We start from the raw sequence: 12,647 nt of genomic DNA on the forward strand, positions 1-12,647 counted from the left end.
CTTTCCGGAGAGTTTACCGGAGCGCGCACCCAGAGCGCCCCAGGAAAAAATGATTAAAAAAAAAACTTAAAAATGAATACTTACACAAAACAGCAAATTGTAAAAAAAAAATAGGTTAGAAACTCGATATAGAAAGGAATTAGTATTTAAAAAACCTATGAAATTCACTGAAAAAAACATAGGTTTCACACCAGTTATAGTTAGGAATTAGCATTTAAAAACCTATTAAATTCACTGAAAAAACCATAGGTTTCGCACCAGTTATAGTTAGCTGGAAATTTTACTGACATAAAACCATTGAAATTCCCACGTTATAGTTAGTTGAACTCACTATAACTTGTGCGCCTGCAATGCACTGCTGATGACATCACATATTACATCACTCATGACATGGTCAGTGACATCACTCATGACATCACTGATGACACCATCCTTGTGACAGAGTGACAGACCTCCTTTCAGTGTAATGTAAGCCTTGAAATACATATTCAAAAATAGTATTTAACATTTTCAAAAAAATGGAGATACCCATACCAGTTACAACAAACAATTCAGTAATTCCACCATCTATATACACATCCACTCATTCACCAACAGTTCTATATAGTCACTCATATATATATTCACTCATTATATGTAGTGATACACCAATACATCCTGTTACACTTCGACAGTCATCCAAAAGTTACTCACACACATATTCACACATGCAAAAAAACTATTGAACATCCATTTATTTGCATATACAGCAATACACACACTACCACTTTACTTCTAAGAAAACTTACACATACTTACTCTCTTAAACAATCACTTATAGAAACACATACTTATTTAAACAGGAACTCTTACAATCTCCCACTCTCACATATACTCACTTATATAAATCAATACTCACATATACTAGATTAAAACACATGTCGTTACTGAAAAAGACAATAGTAAGACAGTCCTTTACTCACTAACATACACATATACACACTCATCCATCCATACAGTTTTGTACATATGCTGTCTTCAAAACACATACAAACAGTGAGTCAGTCACCAACCCATACAGCCACTTATACACAAAGTGAAACACTAATACATACATTTCAATATTTAAAATTTACTTGCTAATATATGTATTCACTAAGATACACTTAATAAGGCAGTTAACCAATCAATTCTTATATTAACAAACATCCATTTACACACTTATTTAACCATTTATTCTTCCATCGTCCTTTTCAAATATATATATAAAACATATATGTTTTTCAGAAAGACACATATTCACTGGATGGTGTCATCAGTGATATCATGAGTGATGTCACTGACCATGTCATGAGTGATGTAATATGTGACGTCATCAGCAGTTCATTGCAGGCGCGCAAGTTATAGTTAGTCCAACTAACTATAACGTGGGAATTTCAATGGTTTTATGTCAGTAAAATTTCCAGCTAACTATAACTGGTGTGAAACCTATGGTTTTTTCAGTGAATATATATATATATATATATATATATATATATATATATATATATATATATATATATCTGCAAATACCTCGCAGCAGCGCTCCTTTCCAAAGGAAACTCGAGGCAAGGACCAACTTTTTTCAGCATTCTTTATTTAGCCAACAGGTGGTCTGTCATGACGCGTTTCAGCCGTCAAAGCGGCCTTGGTCACATGGCGATACAGATTGCTTTTTGCCCATTTAAAGTGATAGCATGTGGTCACATGTTAGACAATGGTGGACATAGAAAGAATACTACATGTATAAATACAATATTATATACATTTTCTCACACTGCCATTATTCAAACTTAGAAAATACCTGTATAAATACATAAATAAATCATAAAAATGCATAGTTTGTAAGTTGATTTAAAATTATGCATATACTGTGCTTTCAAATTTAATGTGCAAAGAGTATTTCCAATTCGATAAAAAATTGGTGTTAAATGCATGAATGCCTATTTTACTCTTGCCGATGGCATTGAAAAAGAGATATACCAGGTTGTCCATCACAATCTAACTCTAATTGTTGTGCATTAAAAAATATGTGCTCACCCTAGTGAATTGGGGTATAATACACCATTATACAACTGTTCACTACTCTTGTTGTGATAGTAGTGATAAAGTGAATCCAACAAAAACAGGGGGAAGAAAATTATTCTATTATTGTGGATCTCTTTTGTTAAAAAAAGGGGGGAGAAGGAACACTAAGAAATGAATTCCAAACGTCAAGAATACCAGCCACAGAAGCTCAAAAGGGGAAAGAAAGATTGTGGTGCCTAAACATACATACGGCTCCATTATAACATTCATAACTTTTGGCTGGACTATTGCACTTATATATTTAAAGTGCACTCGTGTCTTAAAGGGGAAAATTACTGTTAATTGCAATTCCTTCCTCTAAAGTGACAATGTGCGATCAATAAAGTGCAATTACAAATAAGGTGGCTGGTGCTGGAGGTAATACAGTACTGGGATACGAGAGGAAGGGGAGTCTAGGCCCTGTAAGGACAGAGCCTGGCTTCCTATTATCAAAACAAGTTAATTTATATACATCATCAATATTGCACATGTAAGGATAATCTTCACACCATAAAAACAATCTAAAAAGGAGGGAATCGGTAACATGACTAAAATCAGTCGCCATATCAAAAACCAGGATAAAAAACGAACTATCCCAATATCTAAAACGACGGCTAAAATCAATCAATTAATATATATACACACACCTAATATATACACTCAACATATAAATTATACATAGTATAGTACAGTATAAACACAATATGTAAACAAAGTGCATGGTGCGGACCAACTCCTATAGTTTTTCAGACTGCGATCTTATCATGGTGTTAATTATATTGTGAGGGTGGCCTGATCCCAAAGTGGTCAAAGGTATGTGTGGAGGTCCTCCGTGGTGTTAAGACCCCCCGGCCACTTAGAGTTGAATTCCAAGATATATTTGGTTTCCAACCTGCGCATGCATGCCTCCCTGTCACCTCCTCTTCTGGTAAGTGCCACAGACTCAATAGCAAAATATATATCCGTTCCAACTCCTACTAATCGGCAATGGACACCGACTCCACAGACTTTGCGGTACAGACCACAAAACTGCGCTTATTTTTTCAAATTAAAGGTGGTTTATTGATCTTCTGTCCCCAGCATGACACGTTTCGGCTGCAACACGGCAGCCTTGATCACATGACCCAAAGAACCAATAAGTGCAATTTATATACTGTGTGTGTCCCCAATGAAACTTAAGCAAAACATAGACATAGAGAAAATACTGCATGATCGGAGATAATGTCAAAACCCAATTAACAATTTTCATAGGTCTATATACAAAGGGAAAGGTAAATTGATATAAATATATATATATATACAAAGGGAAAGGTAAATTGATATATTTACACAATATCTACAAAAGATATCATACAATACAGTTACCCATTGACCGAAGTATATTTCCAATCAAAACTCTTATTTCCTTTTTTTTCTCCCTTGTTGAATAATACACAAGTTGACCCTCTCCATATTTTGAATATACAGTCTAAATTTGATACTAAAGTCTCACTTTACAGGGAACGTGCAAAATATGCTATTTAATAGAGTGCAAAATTGTGCTAATGTGCAAAATTGTGCATGTTAAAACCAAGTATCCAACTCATATATATACAGGGAGTGCATTGGTGATGGCACGTTAATTAATTCTCTCATTATGAAGAGTTACATGCCACCCACTAACAGAAGTGATTGTATTGACAATATTATCAATGCCGAAAACCAAATTAGACACAGCTTGTAATACGACAAAGAGTAAACATTATGGCACAGTGCCCATTCCATAATCCATTGACAACCTGGAGAGATACGGGGTCAAACAGGGGTGCCCTATGCTTTCAGAAAAGATACCCATTCAGATGATTTTAGGGATCCTAGTGTATAATACTACACTAAATAGCCAGGCCCACTGGGTCATAAATTGCTATAAATTATTCAGCCCCTGCCCAATCAGGTTCCTAAAAGATGGTGACACGGCAGGTAGGAGTCCAGTATTCCCATTACTACCCCCGCTATAGAAAGCAATAAAGGTCTTCCCCCGTGTTTAATCCATTAGGGATCCTGGTATCTAAAAGCAAGATGTATTTACTTTCAAGCTGTCTCAAAGCTTTCTCCCTGTTCCCCCCTCTAATATTTTTAGGCACCGCATCAATGATGAAATACTTCAGTTCATTGAGATTTTTATTGTGGACCAATTCAAAATGCCGGGCGACCGGGTAATTACCATCCGAATTGACCACAGCTCGTAGGTGTTGCAAAATGCGGTTAAAAGCCTGTAGTTTTGTGCTACCAACGTACCTGAGTCCACAGGTACATTGGAGCACATACACCGCAAAGTCCGTGCGGCAGGTGAAATGCTCCCTGATCTTAATGGGGTTAGGGTCAAAAGCAGAGCAGTACTCGCTGGTATTTACACCGAACTTGCACGCTCTGCAAGAGATACACTTAAAAAAGCCGCATTTATTAAACATCCGATGAGGTTTCATTACTACCTCAGGACTAGATTTGACCAACACGTCCCTCATGGACGGAGCTCTTCTAAAAACCACCCCTGGTTCAGCTGGTATGAGTGGGGCTAAACTAATGTCTGTCTTCAAAAGGGGCCAATGCTTTTTCAAAATTCCTCTCACTTTTTTGTGTTCTTCATTAAAAGTTGTTATTAAACTGATGTTATTGCTCTCTGTCTCATCCTCCATCTCAACTGGACTAGATGTAACATCAACATTTATTGAGGCGAGATAATTGTCCCTGTCCAGCTGATTAGCCCTGTCTTTTGCCTCTAATAACAGGGCGGCATCACACCCTCGAGCACAAAATCTTTCCAGAGCCTCATTCTGACATTTTTACAGGTCCATTGAGGTGCTGCAAATCCTCCTCATCCTTAGAAACTCCCCATAGGGGATGCTTCTAATCAGATGGGTAGGATGGGAGCTACTTGCGTGCAATATAGCGTTGCCCGCTGTAGTTTTCCTGTGCAAACGGGTATGTAACCCACCATCCTCAATGTATATTTCTACATCAAGAAATTGGATAAGGTGAGTGCTGATCTGTGAGGTGAAACGTAGATTAAGATCATTGACATTAATCCTATTGACAAATTCATTTGCTGATTCCAACGACCCTCTCCAAATCACACATATGTCGTCAATGAATCGCCAAAAATGTATCAAACAATTGGGGAAAAAGTCAGTGAGTGTTCTTTTGAGGACATGCTCCTCCCACCACCCCACATGTAAACATGCGTAGGTAGGAGAGAAGCATGCCCCCATTGCCACTCCTCTGAGCTGCTGGTAAACCTCCCGGTTATAAAGGAAGTAATTGTTGTTAAGACATAATTCAAGCATACTCAATAACATATTACTGTGTTGACTGTAAGAGATACTCCGTTTGTTCAAATAATATCTTACTGCATTCAACCCATCCTCGTGTGAGATGCTGGTGTAAAGTGAATTAATGTCTAAAGCAATGTCGTAAATATTTAATTTACCGTCTTAATTTCTATGCAGGTAAGTACTTAATCAATAATAACTCAATCGGAAAGAAAGAAACAGATTCCGTGGTGTTAGAGTTCTTAGGGGTTTTATTCCTTAAAAAGGAATCGTTCCGGAACTGGATATCAGGTTCCTGGCACCACAAAGGGTCCAGGAAGGGATAGAGCAATATTTTATTGACAATACATAGCTTATATACTTAATTTACACCATAGAAACCAATATAGGAGGCGTAACAGCTGAGAGAAGACAAGATAACAGCATCCACGTGTTACTAGTACGTAATCAGAAGGCGTGGACTAGGCGTGAACTAGAGGTGTGTGCTAGAAACGTCACAGGTAGGTGTCACATGGGGGTGGCACTAAACAGAAATGTTGCAATGTCAGCAGAAATCGGAGGCTTGGATGCGCGCGCAGCTGCATGACGTGTGATTGACGTGAAACTGGAGGGTGCAGGGGCTTGACATTTACACTGACGGAAAGAGACAGAAGTCTGGCATGTCAGATCAGCTTGTACTTCTATCATATCTGATATCTGATGTTTGGGAACCATATTATCTGAACGGAAAAGTTCTCTGGGGCAGAAGCTATTCTATACTGACTGTGAGTGCGTGTATAAGCGCCTGAGTGTCTGCATGAGAAGCGTGGGGGCATGGGCCTTCCATGGGAGCATGGTAACAGAGGCTATGAATTACTTGCACGGAGACAGGCCGGCCCTTTGGCTCTGCAGCTGGGGGATGTTTACTTAAACTAGTGGGCAGGAATGTATTTTCGAGGAGCGGAACAGATAATTTGAAGGTTGTAGTCAGTCTTGGCAGGCAGCAGGCTGAGCTAAGCGCAGTGGGCCGCGCTGGAAGTAAGTCAGAGTTCACGGGTACAGAGACAGCCTGGGCTGAGGCTTTCAGAGTCAGAAGCCAGAAAAAGGCTCGATGGCAGAAATTCGGGGCCTACTTTGCCAGAGCTGAAAAACGTGTAAAGTACACTACAAAAAGACGTTGGCATAGCATACTTAGGAACGGACTATTCAACCCATTCAGGGTGGGTCTGAAAGAGGACATGTTAACGTTGGACGCAAATGTATTTGCGTCTTCATAGCTGGCACAGGAGGGAAGTTACATGCACTTTAAGCTGGTACATGGAGACGGTGGGGTACACGCTAGGGAACACAACCTGACCATAAAATTTATATTTCCTCATTCCCTCCTTGTTCCCTACGGACCCTTCATGATATATCGATCCTCATGAATCGATCAGTTTGTTCTTGTAACATCATTTGCTCTTCTTTCTTTCTTTCACGTCTTGAAAGGAAACTGGAATGTTCAATGCATGAAGTGGCGCACAGTCCACAAATCGCTGGCCCACACTGCAAGCACAGGCAGCAACTGAATACTAGGACTAGGCCAATGCCTAGGAAGGATAGGATCTTCCATCCCCAAGCGGTTAACGTTGTCCAGAACCAACCGGACCAAGTCCAGGTGCCTGGATTCTGATGTATCAGATTAGCAATTTTATGAAGACGTGTAATAGCTTTGTATACAGATGGCGCGTTTTCTGGAATGAAAACACAGCAACTTGACCCGATGACCTTACAGGCTCCACCTCTATCTGCCAAGATGACGTCAATAACAAGACGATTCTGAAGGACAACAACCCGCATGGCGGACTGCTCTTCGGTTAGGTTACCTAGGGCGGAGGCAGTTTCATTCACTACTGCTTCAAGTGTTCTAGTTAATCTGCGTATTAGTTTACTATTTTGGACGGGGCCTAAAAAGAAAAAGAATCCTTTATTAAAATCGGTGTATTGTTCCCATGCCGTTTCTGTGTAGTCGACAAGCGGGAGATCTCTTCTGAGTCTATTCTTTACTAGATTTGTATTTCTGTGATAATCAGGAGGAGCTAGAAAAACAGGTGGCAGAAGGAATGCAATATAACAGGTACCATCCCAATCTGGAGGTAAGCGTATGTATGCGGTATGACCACAAACAAAATAGGAATGACGGATAGCTTTAAAGGACGATTTGCCATGATCACTGAATTCGACCACAGTAGTACATTTACTATGACCTAAGTGTACTGAACCTTTCTTCCTGACACATAATTCACCAGTGACTGGTAATACTGACATAGCGGGCAGAACTGGTGCAGCTTCGGATTCAACAGTAAGTATCATAAGGTTAATTGTGTAGTTACTTAATCCATATACTTCATTTTCTAGATCAGTTCCTATTCTAGTGGGGAGTCCCTCCTTATCAGGGTAACAGACGTCGAGCAGGACTAAGTTCAAGTTTCCCCAAACCCAGCTCCCTCCGAAAACAGCAATATCAGGATCTAAGGAATTAATTATTTTAAACCATGCACCACAGGAGCCGTTGTGAGTGAACGGGTACGGAAAGAGGGGCAGAGCTCCTTTGTAATTCTGGTAGGGAGGGAGTCGGCCACATATCCAACAATTTGTAGCATTATTAGTCTGATGGGAATGATGTAGCATACTAATGAATGTGTTGTTGCGCAGCGCAAGTCTGTAAGAAAGTTCATGTGGAGGTAACTCGCTAAAAGAGTGTTCAGCAGAAACATTGTAAGCAGATTGTTCACGCTTGAAAATAGGGCAATAGATAGGAAGGAGTATACCTGCAACAATAATCAGAAGACTTAGAAAAAACATTATTAACAATGTCACTATACAGTGACTACGCAGTGATTTGCAGTATGTACGTTTCTTGAATTGTCTCTCTCTCTCTCTATCTCGATCTAGGGGATACATGTCAGAAACTATTTAACCGATTCACCTAGGGGAGGACTTAAACAATTAAACTGTCTGACTTGCTAGATCGGAGCTTTAATCGATACTCTTCTTGGGGAGTATTCTCTCGTTCAGAAACTTTAAAGTCACTAGGCTCGATACAGTCTTTGGAAGGGGTGGACGAGCCTGGGTCTGGTTTCAGTTCATTGCATAGTTTAACATGGCTCGTGTGGATCCACCCCTTTCTGCCCTCCACTTTCACTGCTGTCCTCGTAGTAAGAAGGACGGTCTTCGGCGCTTTCCAGCGGGGCTCCAGCGGACTTTTCCTGTCAAAGTTCCTTATTAACACCAGGTCGCCAGGACGGACATCATGCGGCTTTACATCAGTGTTGTCAGGGAAGGCTGCGGCAACCTGTGAACGACATGATTGGAGTGCAGACATCAAGGAGGCAAGGTAATCTGTCAACATATTGCAATCAACATCAGTAATTTTCTTAGGAATGGGCGTCCCCCACATATTCGGTGGCCTACCAAAGACCACTTCATACGGGGATAGTCCTGATCTCGAGTGGGCAACCATTCTCATATAGAACAGTGCCACTGGCAGGGCGACTATCCAGTCGACCCCTTTCTCTTGACATATTTTACCAAGGCGGGTCTTTAATGTCTGATTATGCCTCTCTACAAGGCCTGCGGCTTCGGGATGTCGGACACAATGGAATTTCCATTGATATCCTAGCAGCAAGGAAACTTGCTTCATTAATTCGGATGAGAATGGCTGACCGTTATCTGAGTACACGACACGAGGCATGCCGTACCGTGGGAAGAATTCACGAACCAGCTGCCTGGCAGTTGTCGGAGCAGTGTAATCTGGGACTGGATATGCTTCGGTCCAACGGGAAAGTGCACAAACAATTACGAGGACATATTTGAATCCTCGACAACGGTCCATCTGGATATAATCCATCTGGAGGACTTCAAAAGGGTGATCGGGAGGATGAAATCCACCTTGCTCTACAGGGACGCTTTTACCTGGATTGAACTGACAACAGATCATGCAAGTACGCACTTTCTGTTTTGCTGCTGCTCGTAAGTGTTTATTGCTCCAAAGATTTTGTAAACTGTCTAACATCGCTTTCTCTCCTAGATGTGCTGGACTATGTGCTGTATTGATCATGACTTGAACCATAGAATCAGGGAGAAACCATGTAGATTTTCCCTTCGTCATCCAACCTTGATCTGTCTGGATCCCTCCTAGTTCAATCCATTTCTTTATTTCATCTGGGGTAGCATGTGTCTGGATATCTATTACATCTAGTGTGGGATCCCTGACTGTCATACAATTTGTCGGTCCTATTGTCTTTGTCATGTCAGTTGTCTGAGTGTGAGTCAATGCTGTATGTTTTGCTGTCTGGTCTGCCAGGTCGTTACCCTGGGAAACAGAATCTGTAACTTTAGTATGTGCTTTACACTTCATGACGGATATGCCTGAAGGCAGATGTATTGCTTCTAACAGTGCTTGAATGAGGGGACCGTGTTGGATCTTGGCACCATGAGAGGTCAGAAAACCTCGTTCTTGTCATAACATTCCGAAGTCGTGTACAACTCCGAACGCATAACGGGAATCAGTGTATATGTTGACATTTCTGTTCTTGGCTAGTATACAGGCTCGGGTCAGAGCAATAAGCTCTGCCGCTTGAGCAGACAGTGTGTCAATACGATGTGTTTCTTTTACTTCGGTTTCAGTGGTCACTGCATACGCGGCCACTAATTCTCCTGTACTTGTTCGCATACATGAACCATCCACATAAAGTGTCAGGTCTGGATTTGTCAGTGGAACATCTGTTAAGTCTCGTCGAGGTTTTGTTACTGCATTAATGATTTCTATACAATCATGCGGGGATGGATCTGTCCTAATTGAAGGTAACAGTGTTGCGGGGTTCAGAATGCTGCAGCGTCTGATTTCTATGTGTGGCTGGAATAGCGTTAATTCGTAACCTGTCAGTCGTGCTATAGTCAAGTGCTGAGTCTGGGTTCTGTTTAAAAGAACCTCTACAGAATGTGGAACTTGTACTGTTAACTGATGGCCTAAAACAATTGAATCGCTCTGTCTGATTGCTAATGCTGTTGCTGCTACTGATTTTAAGCACGCAGGGAGTGCCTGGGCTACTGAATCCAATGTACTTGAAAAATAAGCGCAAGGCTTATGTGATCCTGCTTGGTCTTGAGTGAGGACAGACAATGCTGTGCCATCACGTTCTGTAACAAAAAGTGTAAACGGTTTACTGTAACATGGTGTCGCTAAAACTGGTGCTCGACATAATGCTTTCTTTAATTCCTCAAAGGCTTGTGTGTGTTCCTGAGTCCAAGGGAGGACAGTCGAAATCGCTGCCCCCTGTGTCGTTAACTGGATGAGTGGTTTAGCTAAAAATGCATATTGAGGAATCCATTGTCTGCAGTACGAGGTGAGGCCTATAAAGGCCCGCACTTCCTTTTGTGTCTGGGGTTGTGGCATATTTACAATTAACTGAATGCGATCGGGAGTGAGCTGTCTCCCCACTTTGGACAGCAAGTGACCCAAGTACACAACTTGCTGAACACAGAATTGTAGCTTCGAAGGAGACACCTTGTGTCCCTTGTCGGCCAGAAAATGTAAAACTGTCAGTGATGCTTGTTCACATTCGGGCTCACTTCGTGCGGTGATCAGCAGATCATCGACGTATTGCAGTAAAGCGGTGTTAACTGGCATTTGAATGCAATCTAGTTGTCTTTTCAGTGCTTGACTATAGATGCTGGGGCTTTCTGTGAATCCTTGAGGTGCGCGGGAAAATTTGAAACTTCGTCCATTTAAACTGAATCCGAAGAGATATTGGCTCTCTGGATCAATAGGTACACTAAAGAAAGCGTTCTTGAGGTCAATTACAGTGAAGAACGTTGCTTCAGAATCAATAGCAGTCAATAGGGAAGAGATATCAGGGACCACAGGGTACTGTGGTACAATGCATTTATTCAGCTCTCGCAGATCAATCACCAGCCGATATACTGGCGGTGCATTGGGGTCAGTACGTTTAAGAATTGGAATGATGGGTGAATTACAGATATTGGAGTCGGTCTCTACGACCACTCCTTGGGCAATGAGCTCTTCAATGATTTCCAGTAAAGCCACTACAGCATCAGGTGGTAACTTGTATTGTCTGATTCGTGGTAATACAACTCCTGTTTTGAGTGTAACACGGTATGGTGTGATATGCATACAACCTACATCAGTTGGGCCTTTTGCCCACAAGTGATCTGGTACATTTTTCAATCTGACATCAAACTCTCGTAATACATAATGACCCTTGAAATCCCGCAGAAAGAGTCTAACTCCCTCCGGGGAACAGCATATTATAGCTCCTAGAGCCTTCAATGTTTTTATTCCTAACAGATTTTCTGGACATGATTTCGTAAGTAACAAGTCTGTAACTCGTGATAATGGACCCACAGCCAGGGGGACTGGTTCTGATACTTCATTTACAATGGGCTGTCCTGAAAAACCAAGGGAAACATTCTGTGAGCCTGAGAGGGGTGCCCCTGGGACTTCGTCATGGCTTATTGTGGTGCGGCTTGCCCCTGTGTCAATTAAAAACTTTCTGTCTTTTCCCAATACTTGACTGTGTACATAAGGACCTTCTTGATCTACAGGAATTTCAATAAGAGGCAAACCCAACTCCCTCTCTAGGCTGTTTCATGCATATCGTTGGTAATCGGGGTAAGCAGCTTGGGCATACTGGTACATCTGTTGGGAAACTTGTTGAGTCGCGGCAATGGGCTGTGGCTGTGGTACCGCTACTGTCTGTGCTGTATGAGATGAAGCATGCATAGGCTGCGTGTTCTGAATGGGCTGTACGTTCTGTGAGGTCTGTTGCTGGGCCTGATCTTGTCTTGGTGGATGCAGTCTCTCTTTAGTTTTACCTGTTGATATGTTATGTTTCAGAACTGGACATTCATGTACGTAGTAACCTGGCTGCTTGCAATAGTTGCATGTCCCTTTAACGGGAGCTGCGGCGTGACCTGTCTGGGTCGTACCTTTTCTGTGGCCGTCGGTAGGTACCGACTGGGCTACTAGCATTTTCATTTTCGTGTCTTTCATACGTTTCTGTTCCTGATCCTGTTCTTCTCTAATTCTGTTCTGATGGTATTGTAACATTTGTAACATCTGTGATGGCGTATTTGCTTGCCATGTACTCTCAACCTTGTATACACGGTTTTTAACTGCTAACAGGGAATTCTCAACTAACTTTGATACAAAAAGATGCGGGTACGACTCGCTACTTGGTTTAAGACCACTATTAATAATAAAACATTTCTCGA

This window comes from Lissotriton vulgaris, chromosome 9 (assembly GCF_964263255.1).
Source record: "Lissotriton vulgaris chromosome 9, aLisVul1.2, whole genome shotgun sequence".
In the NCBI taxonomy this organism is placed as follows: domain Eukaryota; kingdom Metazoa; phylum Chordata; class Amphibia; order Caudata; family Salamandridae; genus Lissotriton; species Lissotriton vulgaris.